At 48.1% G+C, this 13,391-nt stretch overlaps 1 long non-coding RNA gene across 2 annotated transcripts in view; it reads right to left on the bottom strand.

The window, feature by feature from the left end:
- LOC113993022 overlaps positions 1–13,391 on the bottom strand; it is an 84,099-nt gene that overhangs the window by 13,990 nt on the left and 56,718 nt on the right. For both annotated transcript variants that reach the window (XR_003542454.2, XR_005566690.1), the window contains exon 3: positions 5,867–5,965. This is a non-coding gene — a long non-coding RNA (uncharacterized LOC113993022). The remainder of the gene's footprint in view (positions 1–5,866; positions 5,966–13,391) is intronic.

The following is a 13,391-nucleotide window of genomic DNA, read 5'->3' as shown; positions in this document are numbered from 1 at the left end:
CACTGCAGTATTTCAGCTGTGATGAACACATGTGGAATTAATAAGAAACACAACACACTGTAACAAGAGTCCCACTGCTGTCAATGCAACTCAGGAGAGTCAATAGAGAACAGTTATTTATAAAAACACTAAATCATCATGAGACTATTCAAGAGCCTGTCACAGAGAAATCTGCACAGTTTAGCACTGGACTTGGAGTTCATAAGAATCCTCGGGCAAAGCCAAACAAACCTGGCTGTTAGCTGGGAGGTGTGGAACAGCCTGGGCTGACTCCCAGGGCCAGCACTGGGCCAGCATGAACCCGATCTCCTGGTCAGGCTTGGGCTCAGCAAAGGACCCTGAGGGCTGTGTGAAGGGGGTCTGCTCCAGAGAGAGAGCTGAAGGAGCCAAGTGTGGGACAGCCAACCACCAGACTGTCTCTGCCTGTTCTACAACCCTTTCTCTGGGAGAAATGCCTGGGAACCATATTTTCCCGCCTACCCAGAAACCACGTCCATAGCATTTGTACTTTCAGATACATACACAGACAGAGGATGTGTGTATATGCACAGGAACAGCTCACCCAGGGGATTTGCTGAGGGTGATGTTACCACAAAGGAAATTATAGATATCTAATTATGTAAAAAAAAAATGTAGTGTTTGACTCAGGTGACCACTCATCATGAGTGATCAATATAATCAAAATTTTTATGCCAAGTAATTGGACCTGGGACCACCAGCACAGCCCAGGAGCCCTGGCTCCAGAGCAGGAGGAGGTGATGAGCCCTTCGGGCAGGAGAAGGTCAGAGGGTGCTGAGGTTGGCCCCACACAGTCACTGCTGGAAAGATCTGAAGGTACAAAACCTTATGCAAGTCAACAAGTCATCTTCAACAGGACTTAGGTGTCTGGCTGGAGTGGGCACAAGGGCTTCTTCTTTTAGGAACCATTGCCCAGAGCAGCTGTGGCTGCCCCATCCCTGGAGTGTCCAAGGCCAGGTTGGACAGGGCTTGGAGCAGCCTGGGCTAGTGGAAGGTGTCCCTGCCCATGGCAGGGGGTGGCACTGGATGGGCTTTGAGATCCGTTCCAACCCAAACCAGTCTGGGATTGTAAGGGAAAATAAGAGCATGAGAGAATGACTGTGACCATTTAATGCTACAATATGCAAGTCTGTTCTATGTGTTATCGACAGAGACATTTTTGTTATATCAAAAAGCAGCAAACCAGCCCTTTGATAGGAACTGGAACCACAAGAGCAGTAACAGAATTTCAGAGCAGAAGTGAGCTTGAAGGAAGACTCAGAGATGTGTTTGTAAGGAGAACAGAGGAACTGCCATCAGTAAAGAGGCACAGATGTGAGCATTTGAACTGACAAACTCACTCCAAATTTGCAGTACTGATCAAAGGGTTGACATGGAAAAACATCTCTGAATTTCTTCTCCCCTGTAAATTAGCAAGCATCCCTCATTCAGTTGTACTTGATTGTTTGTGGGAAATGCCCTTTATAGCAAATAGGAAGAACACAATAAAGCTGCAAGAACAACACTGCCTGTCATCTCTTACCTTCCCAAGGCTGTCAAAAATGGAAGTGTTTAGCATACATAGACCATTGGAGCATATTAAAACTCTGAATTTCAGTTTATCTACAGACCTTGCTCTTTAAAGAGGCAGCTGAGAGCCCCTTGCACTTTGGGCAAAGCCTCCAGGAGCATATTGAAACAAACCTCTACACCACCCTTTCGGAATTCCATCTGCTCCAACTCAGGTCACAAAAGAACCTTCTTATTTCCTTGTGCCTAGAGAGAGTTCAGCACAGGGTCAAAGGAGAAATGGTTAGAAATATTAAAAATGGAGAGGAAATAAAAAAGGAAAAAAAATCTCAGGAGAGCAGATCCTAGAAATACTGAAGTTTAAAGCCTGAGAATTGGCAAGTGGCCAAGGAACATAGTGCAGAGAGACATGGGGATTGCAAGGAATTGGCAGGCAGACAGCATGGGAGATGCCAAATGAGAGCTCTCAAAGAGTGAAATGAGTCACAACTTAAAGAAGGAGATCTAAGAAAGAAAATCCAGCACAAGGGAGAGGGAGAGAAAGGAGACACGATCCAGGACTTGCAGTTTCAAAATGTTGGACAGAAATAACTGAAAAACCCAATTCTCCAGATTCAATCTGGGGTGTGACAGAGAAAGGCAACAGCCCAGGTGATGGGGCACACAGAGAAAGCACTTGCAGGGAACCGGGATAAAGCCACGGTCCAGAAAAGCAGTGGAATGTAAGTGCGGAATCGCTCCCGGGCAGGGAGCTGCAGGTTTCCGTGAGCATTTCTCTCCCTTATCTCCAGGCTTTGCTATGCAAAGTGAGCCAGGACTGCTGCGATGCTGCTGCAGGGAGGAGCAAATTTAACAGGAACTCCTTCCTTTGTAAAAGTCTCTTGGCTTCCCTGGAGATTTCAGACAAACCTGCAAGTTTAGGTTCCATATGAAAGTTGTGCTGCACTCTCGGCTAGTCACGGCTTTATTTCTGTCTCTACCTGCTTGCCGTGGTAAGGAGTAAAGCCTTGCCTGGTGAGAAAGGGCAGAGTCCTTGTTTCAAGAGAGATTTAAATATGAAAGGATGTGCCACTTGTTTTGCAATCTGCAGCATCTGCTCTTTAGCTCTGACCTGGGCACACAGGCAGCACACAGTGCTCTCTGCTGTCAGCTCATCCGAAATCTGGAGCAACTGCTGGTGAGCTCTCCTTCCCTCTTTTGGGCTCTGACCTCTGATCAGTAAGCTGAAGTTGCTAAACAAGGATACATGCTGAATCTTTACCCCGAAATAATTTATGCACTCTCTTTATTATTTGTGCTTACTAATCCTGATTTAGCACAGTTAACACAAGCAGTCGTAGTCTCAGATCCAGGTGCACACACACATGTCCAACACAAACCACTCAGTTATAATGCCAGCAGCTTCACTACCTTCCCCCTTCACAGCCATTTTCCCTTTTGGTAGAAAGGTGGTTTTTTACCACCACCATCTTACATACAAGTGCACTTTGAATCCCTCTCTAAGCAGCGATTAGGGTCGATGGGAGTGGTGGGGGGGTGTGGAGGAGGCGGGTGGGGGCTCTGGGCTCCCAAAGCCTCTCACCTCGCTGAGCTCACGGCCCGTGGGACAGAGCAGGGACAGCCAGACCCAGTGGGTGGGTGTGAGACTGCTCAGACTTTCCAGAGGTGACACCTTAGAGCTGCTGAGGACCAGGAGCACGTGAGCAGGGAGCTCTGCCCCCACCCCGACTGCTCAGTGCCAGTCCCACAGCAGAGCACAAACGGGGTTTAACCAGCTGTGGGGTCCAGCACATTCACCTGAGTCTTGGGACCCGTCCAGCCTTAAAACTGATCGAGTGGGGGATCCCCCACCCCCAGTTTCTGGCGATGTCCAGAGTCATTTCCCCACTGGTGTGGTTTTGTTAAGTACTACAGAGCAGTACCATGGAACTTGCCCAAAACCCAAACCAAAGTGACTCCTGATCCTGTACCATACGATGGGCCGGTGAGCTGGGATGGATTTGGGGCATCCAGCACCAAACACCTCAGCGGGAGGGAAGCACAGGGCCCTCCAGATCCCAACCACAGTTTTGGGAATGGCAAAACCTCAGGGATTTTTATTGCTTTTGCTGAAAATTAAATAAAGGCAGCAAAGCTCTTAAAAGAACAGAAAGCTCATGGCAGAGTGTGGCCTCACATGTTTATCCCGTGTCTCCAGAAGTACTCGGAGCATTTGTCATGTGGAAAAGCAAGCCAAGCAGCTATTTTTAAACTCCTTTTATTCAACACATATGGGCTGAATTCTGTTAGAAATAACGACCTTCTAATGTAGTTATTGCAATTGCCACTAGACAGAGCTGTTCATCTGATTTCTAACCTCAGCAGTATTTATAATCCCAGTGATGTGCTAGAAATCCAGGAGGAGTTTGTAATACGGACTCCTTCAGAAAAGTGGCACATGCTTGTAACAACTGCCTGGCATGGGCAGCCAGGGTGTAGCTCTTGCAGGACACTATAAATAATCTCCTCACTGGAGCTGAGGGCAGCATCTGCCTCCCATGAATTCCCTGGTCCCTCACCAAGAGCGAGTGATAAAGAGATGACAGATGAGAAAAAACCTGTTTTTTCTTAGTTAAACTGCAGTATATGTGTTGGACTTGAAAATAAGGAATACATCTGGAGATCTAAAAGTGCTGTGGCAAATCCCTGACTGTGGAGTTACTGTCAAACACATTTTGCCAGAATTTGGGAAAGGTGCAAACAACGGTACCTTTGGAAAACAGAGAAGTTTTCCTTCCGGGCAGGAAACTTGCATTCAGACAGTCAGTAAGGGAGTGCCAGAGGACTGGACTCAATGATTAGGACAGTGCAGGTTGTTCAGATACAGTATTGCAGTTAATCACCAGGCAATGCTCCATCTGACCCTGGTTGCTGCGGCACGGGTGGGGCCTCCTGCCAGTCCCTCCCACCAGGTAATGCAGAAATCACCCTGCAAATTAAGTGCTTGGGGACATCCATGGGGTTGTGCCAGTTGGTAGCATCCAATTATCTGCTCTTTTCTGAGAAATTGAGGGTAAACCACATTTTCTTTAAAGACAAGCAAGCCTTCCTTTTGCAAGGAAGCAGAGAAAGATTAGCATCAGTGCTGGTTCTCCCAGGCTCACACCCTGATTTGCATCACAGGCAACCCGGAGCAGGAATTTCTGGAATTTCTGCAGCTGTATCTGCAGCACTGATTTCTCCTGGTGATTGGAGTTAAGCAGCTGTGAAGGCCCAGGCAGCTCCAGGCCAGAGTCCCCCCTCAGAGCAGGGCTGTGAGTGTTTCCCAGGGGGTCAGTCGTGTCCCTGCTGCTCCTGGGTGTGGGGGTTCAGGTGCTGTTTCTGTGTCAGGCTCAGTGAGTGCTGAGGCAGGAACTGCCCCTGTGGGCAGGGACCCTCTCAGGATGTGCAAGGGCCCCAGAAGGACTTAGCATCACACCTCAGCACCTTAATTCATACCTTTGTTACTTCAGAACATACCTGTAAAACCTTTGGCTCTTTTTCTCACTCCCTCAGCTCACTGACTGCCCCATTTGTTTTCTGTCAGTCCTTGCCCTGTTCCTGGGGTGGTTTCCCTGCAGAGCTGCAGGGCTCTCCCCAGCTCCCCCCCTGCCACCCTGCCTCATGCTCAGCAGTCAGGAGAGGTGAGAGAAGAGCCCTCGGCCTGACTGGGGGCTCCAGCTCCCCTTGAACAGTGCCACAGGCACTGAATGCACAGTTTGGCTCTGCTCTCAGCATTATTCCTCCCCCAAACACCACCAAGCCCCGAGGCCGAGCCATGCCCAGCCCGTTGTGCGGGTGCAGGGATGGGATCAGGATCGGGATCGGGATCAGGACAGAGGAGTGGGTTGGGAGCAGGTGGCAGTTCCTGCTCTCTGCTCCACCTCCTGCCTGGGGCAAAGTGCAGGGCCACAGCCCAGCCAGTAGCACATTAAACCAGAGTAATTTAGTAGTTGCAATTTCCAGCACTAATTATTTCTGTAAAGCTTCTGAACCCAGTGGCATCTGTTGCACCTATTGCCTCCTCACCTCTTGCAGAATTTTTAGCTGGGAGAATTAAGAGATGCGTCATATCCACGTGGAGATTAAAAAAGGAAATTATGATCCCTTTGTCAGTTCCTCTGATGATCTCTGGACATTGGCAAAGGGTTAGTCAGGGTTTGAAGGCAGAAAGAAACATCAGCAGGTGTGTAGGAAGCACTGCAAGAAAGATTCAGGCCTGGATACACAGCCTAGATATTGGGTCCCCAAGTTCTGCTTTGTTCCAGCTCATTCTCCCTCTGGGCAGCTCAGTGGAACAATGTCAGGAATTTAACATTACCTGGTATGCCCAGGACTTCTTTCCTGAAGTTCAGTTCTGCTGTGGGGCTTCAGTGAGGATACGAACTCCTGAGCCTTGGATTTCAGTCACAAGGATGCACTAGAAAAGCACAAGAGGATTATTAAATTAAATTATTAAAATTTAATTATTAAATTATTAAAAATGCCTAACTCTCAGTTCTAAGCACTATGGTGACAATCTGGCTGCATAAAACCCTTGCAAGTGGTTTAGGAAGTTACACATTCACATTCCAGTGAGTGATGCCTTTTTTTGCATAGAGATTATATGTGTATTTGAGGAAATCTCAATCATAGCAACAAAATTTCATCTGCAATATAAATATCTGTTGTACTGTAACCTTAGAGGAAGCTCTGCATTTCATAGGGGTCAGGGATTGCTGAGATAATGATGTAGCACAAAGAGTAAATCTTCCAAGTCTGTCAGCTAATTGCACAAATGACTCTTTTGATACAGAATACACAAAAAACTGAAGATGAGAATTTTCCAGCCCCTTCTGTGTTCGAGCACATTTTCCAGAGTTAAGGACTGAGCACAGATCTGAATGGGGCATTTGGGCTGTCCTTAAATTCGGTGCTCTTCTGCCCGCCAGATTACGGGACCAGCATCCAACCAGTCACTTCTAAACTTTAAAACTGTTGGGTAATTCTTAAAGATAAACATTTATTTGTGACAATACAAAATTCAACTACAGCTACATCCACTGCCAGGCTCCTACTTTCCCCCAGTGTGTGCTCTTGCCCCCCCTGAGTTCTTCCCCCATTTTTGTCCCTTCCTATCTGCCATGATATCTTGTTGACTCTACCTTAGAGTCACTGAGACCAGATCAGTTGGAAACATTTAGCAGTCCATGAACTGAGTTCTTGTCAAACCAGCCTCTGTTTTTTACATTTTTTACATTTACATTTGCAAATGTGTTTTTTCAGCAAACACAACATTTCTTGGGCAAGACATGATGTAAATATTGGCTGACAGTGTCCTAGCAGCAAAGCTGTGCAGATACTGGCCACATGAAGAAGTCTGCTGTATCTGGGCTAATAAAAGCAGAATATTGTTCCTTTTCCAGTCCCCATGCAAGGGCCATACTGCAAGAATAATGCTCCTCTGCAGCCAGGGAAATCACGCCAGTACTGTTGGCCAGGGTTGGAATAGCAACTTGTGTGCATGTGGCATGCATGGACTGTAAATTGATTTAATTTTGATGTCATGAATTAATTTCATAATGGTCCCTGATATGGGAACATGAAGCTCAAGTCTGAGAAATAGATTCAAGAATATGCTTTGTTTTGGGAAAGTGACACCTCTGACTTTAAAAAAGAGAAATTCATGGATTCTTGAGTTGATCAGCATAAAAAACCTTTGGAGTAAAGTCAAGTTCAGATTCGGGTGAAGCCGATGAAGTGCTCAAGCTCCAAAGGCTGGCCATGTCCTGGTTCTCGAGATGTTGGAGGGTGGCACTCTGGGGAGCTCAGCAGTGCTTTGGGAACACTCACTCACTCTGGCCAAAGGGCCTGGAGGTCACTCACCTCCAGGTCAGCCCGTGACCCTTCTCCCTGCAGAGCCGACACCGGGTGGTCGCTGGGCTCAGAGATGGGGGCACCCGGTGCCCGAGCTGGGCCGAGTTAAACCACAGCTCAGTCGCAGCTCCTCCTTTCTGTCACTGTTTTCGGAAAGTTTTCCTTGCATCTGCTTCTCCATCCCACCACAGAGTGGCAGTGCAGCAGTTGCCATCCGCCCCGGCCCGAGGGTGAAGGACTGGTGACAGCCAGGTCTGGGCTGCACTGAGTCACCACATCTACCCTCTGCTCACTCCGTAACACCCCCGCACAGGGTTCTTCGCTTCTTTGCACTTGCAGGAGCCATTTGGGGGGGAGTTTCCTGCTTCGTGTCTACTGACAGTCTAAAGCCTTTCCTTCTGCCCTCGTGCAGGACCCGCTACATAAACCACAAGGAGCACAGGTTGGGTTCTGGAACGCTGGAACTGGGTTAGACTCCCTTCTCCCAGAACAAACCCTGTGCTGGCAGGGCTGTCTGAGGCTGCGTTCAGCTGGCAAGGGCTGTCAGCTGGAATCACCTCAAAGTGATGGGGAAAAATGTGATTTCTGAACTAATCAAACCCACGATACCTTTGTCCTCATTCATCTCCAGTTTCAAGGCTGTGAGGAGCCGCCTGCCGAGAAGAGCTGGCCAGCAGTCCCAGATTTATTGGCCATTTTGAGCCAATGGTACATCCATTGGGAATTCACCCTCTTCCAGCTATCTTCACACAGGCCAGCCCCCCCGACCTGCATCCAGACATGTTCTATTGCCACAGCCAGGATTATCTCTTTGGCTTGGCCCACGCACTCCTCTGTTGCCTCCCTTACCCCGATAGCTGAGACAGAGCTGGCTCCAGCAGTGCTGCTGCCCCAGCCAGCTGGCAAACCTCCTCCCTACCAGCCTGCACTTATCATCTCCCTCTTGTCCAAGAACTGGTTTGGGATGATTTGTTGCCACTGAAGTGCTGCTGCTCCCAGCAGCTGCCTGTCCTGTCTGGCAGCTGGAGCCAGCTCTCCTCGAAGTGTGGTGCTGGCAGGGCTTGGCTCGGGGACCCCAGCCAGGCACGAATCATGCTCCCAGACCCAGTCCCTCTGCAGTCACTGGAAAATAGCCCCCAACTGCTGGGGGGGGAAGCAGTGGAGTGAGAACTAAAGGAACTAACAAGGAAATGGAGTAAAGAGACAGAAAGGAGAAGCCAGACACTCTTGGGAAACTCTTATTACTGAAAATGCTCTTAAATTAGTGTGAGATAGAGAGAATGAAGGGACCAACGGAGCTCATCGATAAAAATGCCATACATCTCATGCCACATCACATCCTTCTCGTGGGTGAGCTTGTTCTGAACAATACGAGCTCATCTTCGAATTCGTCCAGAGAGGTCAGGCCAGGAGATGAGAAGGGGAAGGAAAGCTTTGGGGAAGCTCTGAGCTGGCATGAAGAGCTCTGAGCTGGCTGTCACTCATTATGCTTCAAAGCTATTGGTGTTCACTTAGTTTTTAATTGGAATGAGAAAAGCAATATTGTTTTTGCTTGCTATTGCTTTGTTACACTTGCCATCTCACTTGATTCATGGTAATCCTTTTACCACAGCCATCTGCCAATTTGCAGGCAATTACTTGGACGTGCTGAGCCCCTCTGGTCGCAGGAGAACATTAATCTGCACCATCTCTCCTGCTTCCCATCCACCCCAGCAGTGTGTGCCCTTCCCCTGCCACTGCTGAACAGTTCCCAAAATGGACTGAAACTCAGGACCTACTGGACACAGCTTTGCTTTTGATGTATCAAGAATGCTTTATCCTTCCATTTTCAGGGATTAAGCAGATCCTGGGATATATTATTCTGATATTTTATTATTCTGATTTTTCTGTAAATGCACATTGTTTTGCTTGAATTGTTTTTTCCATATCATTACAGAGCAAGATGAAATTTCCAGAGCTTGAAGATAAAACGAATAGTGCTCTGGATATTTGAACTCATTCACTGTCCAGGCAGTTAACGAAAGTGCAGATCCACTCCTTAAGTTCAGGGCCAGCTGTGTATTCACCTTCTCCCTCGTTTGGAGGGACAGGGTAGGACTTACATCCCTAGAGGAGTGGGAAAGACTTTTTTGTCGTATTTTTGTCATCAGCAGTTGAAGACTGTCAGGAATTGCATGGACCTTCTGAGTTTTCTCGTATCAAAACATGGCCCAGACTTTGCTGCTGCTGAAGCTGATGGGTTCCATGTGAAGGGGCCTTCAGAGCTGGAGTGGTGAGGGCTGTGCTGTGCAGCAGGGCTGACATCTGGGGCTGAGCTGGGAGGGCCCAGCTTTGTTCTGTCAGCAAACTGCTCCTGCAATATGTGCCTGCATTCCTGCAGAACCAGAGAGCAAGGACAGCTGGATCCAGTGTGGCCTGCAGAGCACACAGCCACCTCTCCTGGGTTAGCTTTTGGAATTAAGCTGGTTGGGTACAGGAGGGTGCAAAACAGACTGGGTTAATCCTCAGGAACCTCTGAAACTCCAGGGATATTGGAATAAATCCATCCTCAGCTGCATTCCCAGCCTGTACAAAGGAGGGTTTGGGCATTCGAAGGGAGAAGGCAGCTCCAGTTCAACCCGTGGGATAAACTGAATTCATTAGTTAATTGTGTGTGCTTCTAACGGGGTGAGTTCTGTTCCAAGCGCTGTCCAGAGATGCTGCCTGAGATAGGAGGGGGGCAGGAATCCTTCCAGCCTCCCACCAGCACTGGCCAGGGCTTATGCTCCCCAAAGCATTTCAGCCCCTGATGAAGCCACTGCTCACCCTGAGCACAGGGAGTGCAGCAGGCAGGAGTGCTGCAGGAGCTGCTGCCCAGCTTTGGTGAACAGAGGGATTACTGGCACATCAGGGCTGTCTGAATGGCTTAACAGGCCTAATGCCACACAAACCTCCTGCTCCTTGGAACCTCTGAGTCCTACACAGAGGCACATTATGGGATTGTCAGTGTTAGAGGGGGAAGAAAGGAAACAGCAAAGGCTTTCCAGCTGGCATATTCAAATGCTCTGCATCTTGCTCTGAGACCTATGCAGGTCAACTTCAGCTCATCACAGATCTCTCATCCAAGTGCTGCTCCAGATAACATGACATCATTAAGTTTACCCTGCAATGAGCCTAAACAAGGGAACAGTCTTAAAATCCCATGTCTGTATGCCTGCATATTAACCTTAAATGCAGAAACAAGGCACAAAGTTGGACCCTGCTGCCTTCAGCCTTCCCCAAAGAGCCTCCCAGAGCCCTGAGGGGTGACACTCAAAGAGCAGCTGGCTCAGGGCAGGCTGTGTCCTGCTGCTCACACCACCACTCAGAAATCAGCTGGCTGCAAAGCCAAGCACCACATAGAGACCATATGGCAAAGACACAACAGACAGTAAAGAACAATACAGACAGAGAAAATTAATGCCCTCAGTCACCAGAGGCTCCCCCCACGCTGAAGAGGACCCCAAATGGACCGAGGGGCTGTGCAGCCCCGTCTGTGGTGTAGCTGTGCTGAGGGAACCCCCTGGCACAGGGGAACAGCCAGGGCTTTGAGAACCTGCTCTGTGTTCCTCAGGCTCACAAAACTCAGGGAACTAAACTTTAAATAAGCCTTTTAAATGAAACTCTCAGAAACCACAAAGGCTCCTGGGACAATCCCTCTGGGATAACAAATGCAGGATAGAAATAAAGTGGCTTTTACTCACCATTTTCTCTAGTCAATGAAAAAGAGGCATTTTATTTATTTTTGGTTTCATTTTACACCTATAAAATACCAAAGAGGAAAATTTTTTAAGTTGTCAAGGGGAAAGAAAGTTACAGTTTATTAAATGTGGGGTTAGATAAATCATAGAATAACAGAATTGTTTATGTTGGAAAAAGCCCTCCAAGACCATCCAGTCCAACCATTCCCCAGCACTGCCAAGGCTGCCACTGACCCACGTCCCCAAGTGCCACATCCACATGGCTGTTAAATCCCTCCAGGGAGGGGGACTCCACCACTGCCCTGGGCAGCTGTGCCAGGGCTGGACAGCCCTTTTGGTGAAGAAACTACAGCCAACAAGTCAGATTGATGAGAGCTGGTCCATGTGGTTTTCCTTTCTCCTGCACTGCTTTGACATACAGCTTCAGCTGTGCCAGCAGTTTTTCCCAGCTGGAAATGGATGCAAGAAGTGAACTTGCCGTGTCATCCAGGAGGGAGAGCGAGCCCAGGCCAGCAGGGCAAAATCAAGGAGGGGCATTGCAGATCTAAAACCCAGCTGCTGGGAGGCTATACTAGATCAGTAGTGAATGATGATCCCAGAGGGTGGGAGACCAGCCATCACCTCTCAGCCAGAGATCATCAACTAAATGATCTGACTTAGATTCACAACTGAAACTTGAGTCACAAGTCAGAATCTACAGCTTGTGTTATACACAATCAGTTGCATTTTTCATAAACACATGACACCATGAGGCAGATAAATACAGGGTTTTCAGCAGTATGATTGGGGGTTATCCAGACTGAAGGAGATGCCCATGATCAGCACCAAAATGGTCCATAATTCATTAAAACAAACCGGAACTAGTGCAGATGAATGTCCTCCAACTGTAACTGAAATGCATGTGTGCTGCAGCCTTCAGCTAACACAGAAATAATTATTTAGAAATTGCCAAAATATTTTGTCCTAAGCTCTGTGATTGCCTTGAGGAAACAGAGAAGACCCTGTTTTTACAATGTACTTGCATTTGCCCAGCAGCGTTCCTGGTAGTCCAAGCAAATCGGGAAAGGTGGAATCACAGCAGGACCATTCAAGTCTTGTGCAGGCACAACAACTTTTAGGAAACATCTGCCTTTGTTTCTTTGTCATCCCCTCATCTGTGAGCCAGTTCAGACAAGAAGTTCTCCAGCAGCAAAAGGTGCAGTGCCCATCCCTGCAGCACCTCAGCCACTGGGATATCACAATGTCTGGAGCCTTTGACTAAGACAGATCAGTGAAAACAGCCAGTCATCCCCAGGACCAACTAATGGCTGTCTGCTTCCATCTGGAAATGACTGATGGATCCCATTGTATATCCTGACTGCATGGCCAGCTGCTGGGAAATTTCTCCTCTTTCTGTGTTTCACCAGTGGGAGTTTTCTAGGTCCGATATTAACCTTTCCAGCTACAGATGGGCTTATTCCTTACCCAAAAATGAAAGGTCAGTGGTATTCTGAATCATTTGTCTAGATAATAGATATTAATAAATTTATCTTGGCCTTCAGAAAAAGTGTGGGAAAGAACTGGAAATAGGAAACCTGAAAAATGTTAGTACTTTCCAAGTGAGCCTGCGCACACATCACTCAGCAAACCCAGCCCGTCACAGAAGCAGACAGAGCTGGAGCCCAGGGACAGTTTTCTCTCTTGTAGGGTCACTGGGATCGGTGAGCTGAGGAGGAATGTACTCCTGGGGAGGGAGCAGTTTCTACAACTACCACTTTGTCACGCTCTTCATGAAATAATTCAGGAATGTGTAACACCATTTGCTTACTTTTGGATTAAATGACAAAGTAAATCCCTGAGGCCAAAGCAATATTGCAGAATTACCCCCGTGCCCTTACAGCTCTGTTCAGCACTCCAGGGCACCAGAGCTCGTTGCAAACAGCCACATAGTTATAAAAGCTATAAAAGCCCATCAAAGCTATTGGTCTGTTAAGTCTGGCTGATGACTCCATGGTAATAAGTGATGTGCTCCAAAGAATCTGGTCTCTTCATAAAGGAGGCAGGATGAGACACCTTCCTGGCTGCCGGACATCCTGAGGAATGCTGGGAATTCCCCTCACTGTGGTCATACAGCAGAACACATGACATCACTAAGGGAAATGCAGATGTACCCCTGAATGGCTCAGGGGCTTGAGGAGACAGCTGGGGTGATGGTCCCAGAGTGTCCCCCACTGCCAAGCACTGATGGTAGGGACAATGGCTCAGGGCATCCACCTCTTACAGTGTCTATTG

This window comes from Pipra filicauda, unplaced genomic scaffold (assembly GCF_003945595.2).
Source record: "Pipra filicauda isolate LSUMZ 115617 unplaced genomic scaffold, ASM394559v2 scaffold78_size3787270_pilon, whole genome shotgun sequence".
NCBI lineage: Eukaryota > Metazoa > Chordata > Aves > Passeriformes > Pipridae > Pipra > Pipra filicauda.
Note: the sequence above shows the minus strand (reverse complement) of the source record. Positions and strands in the feature narration are given on the sequence as shown.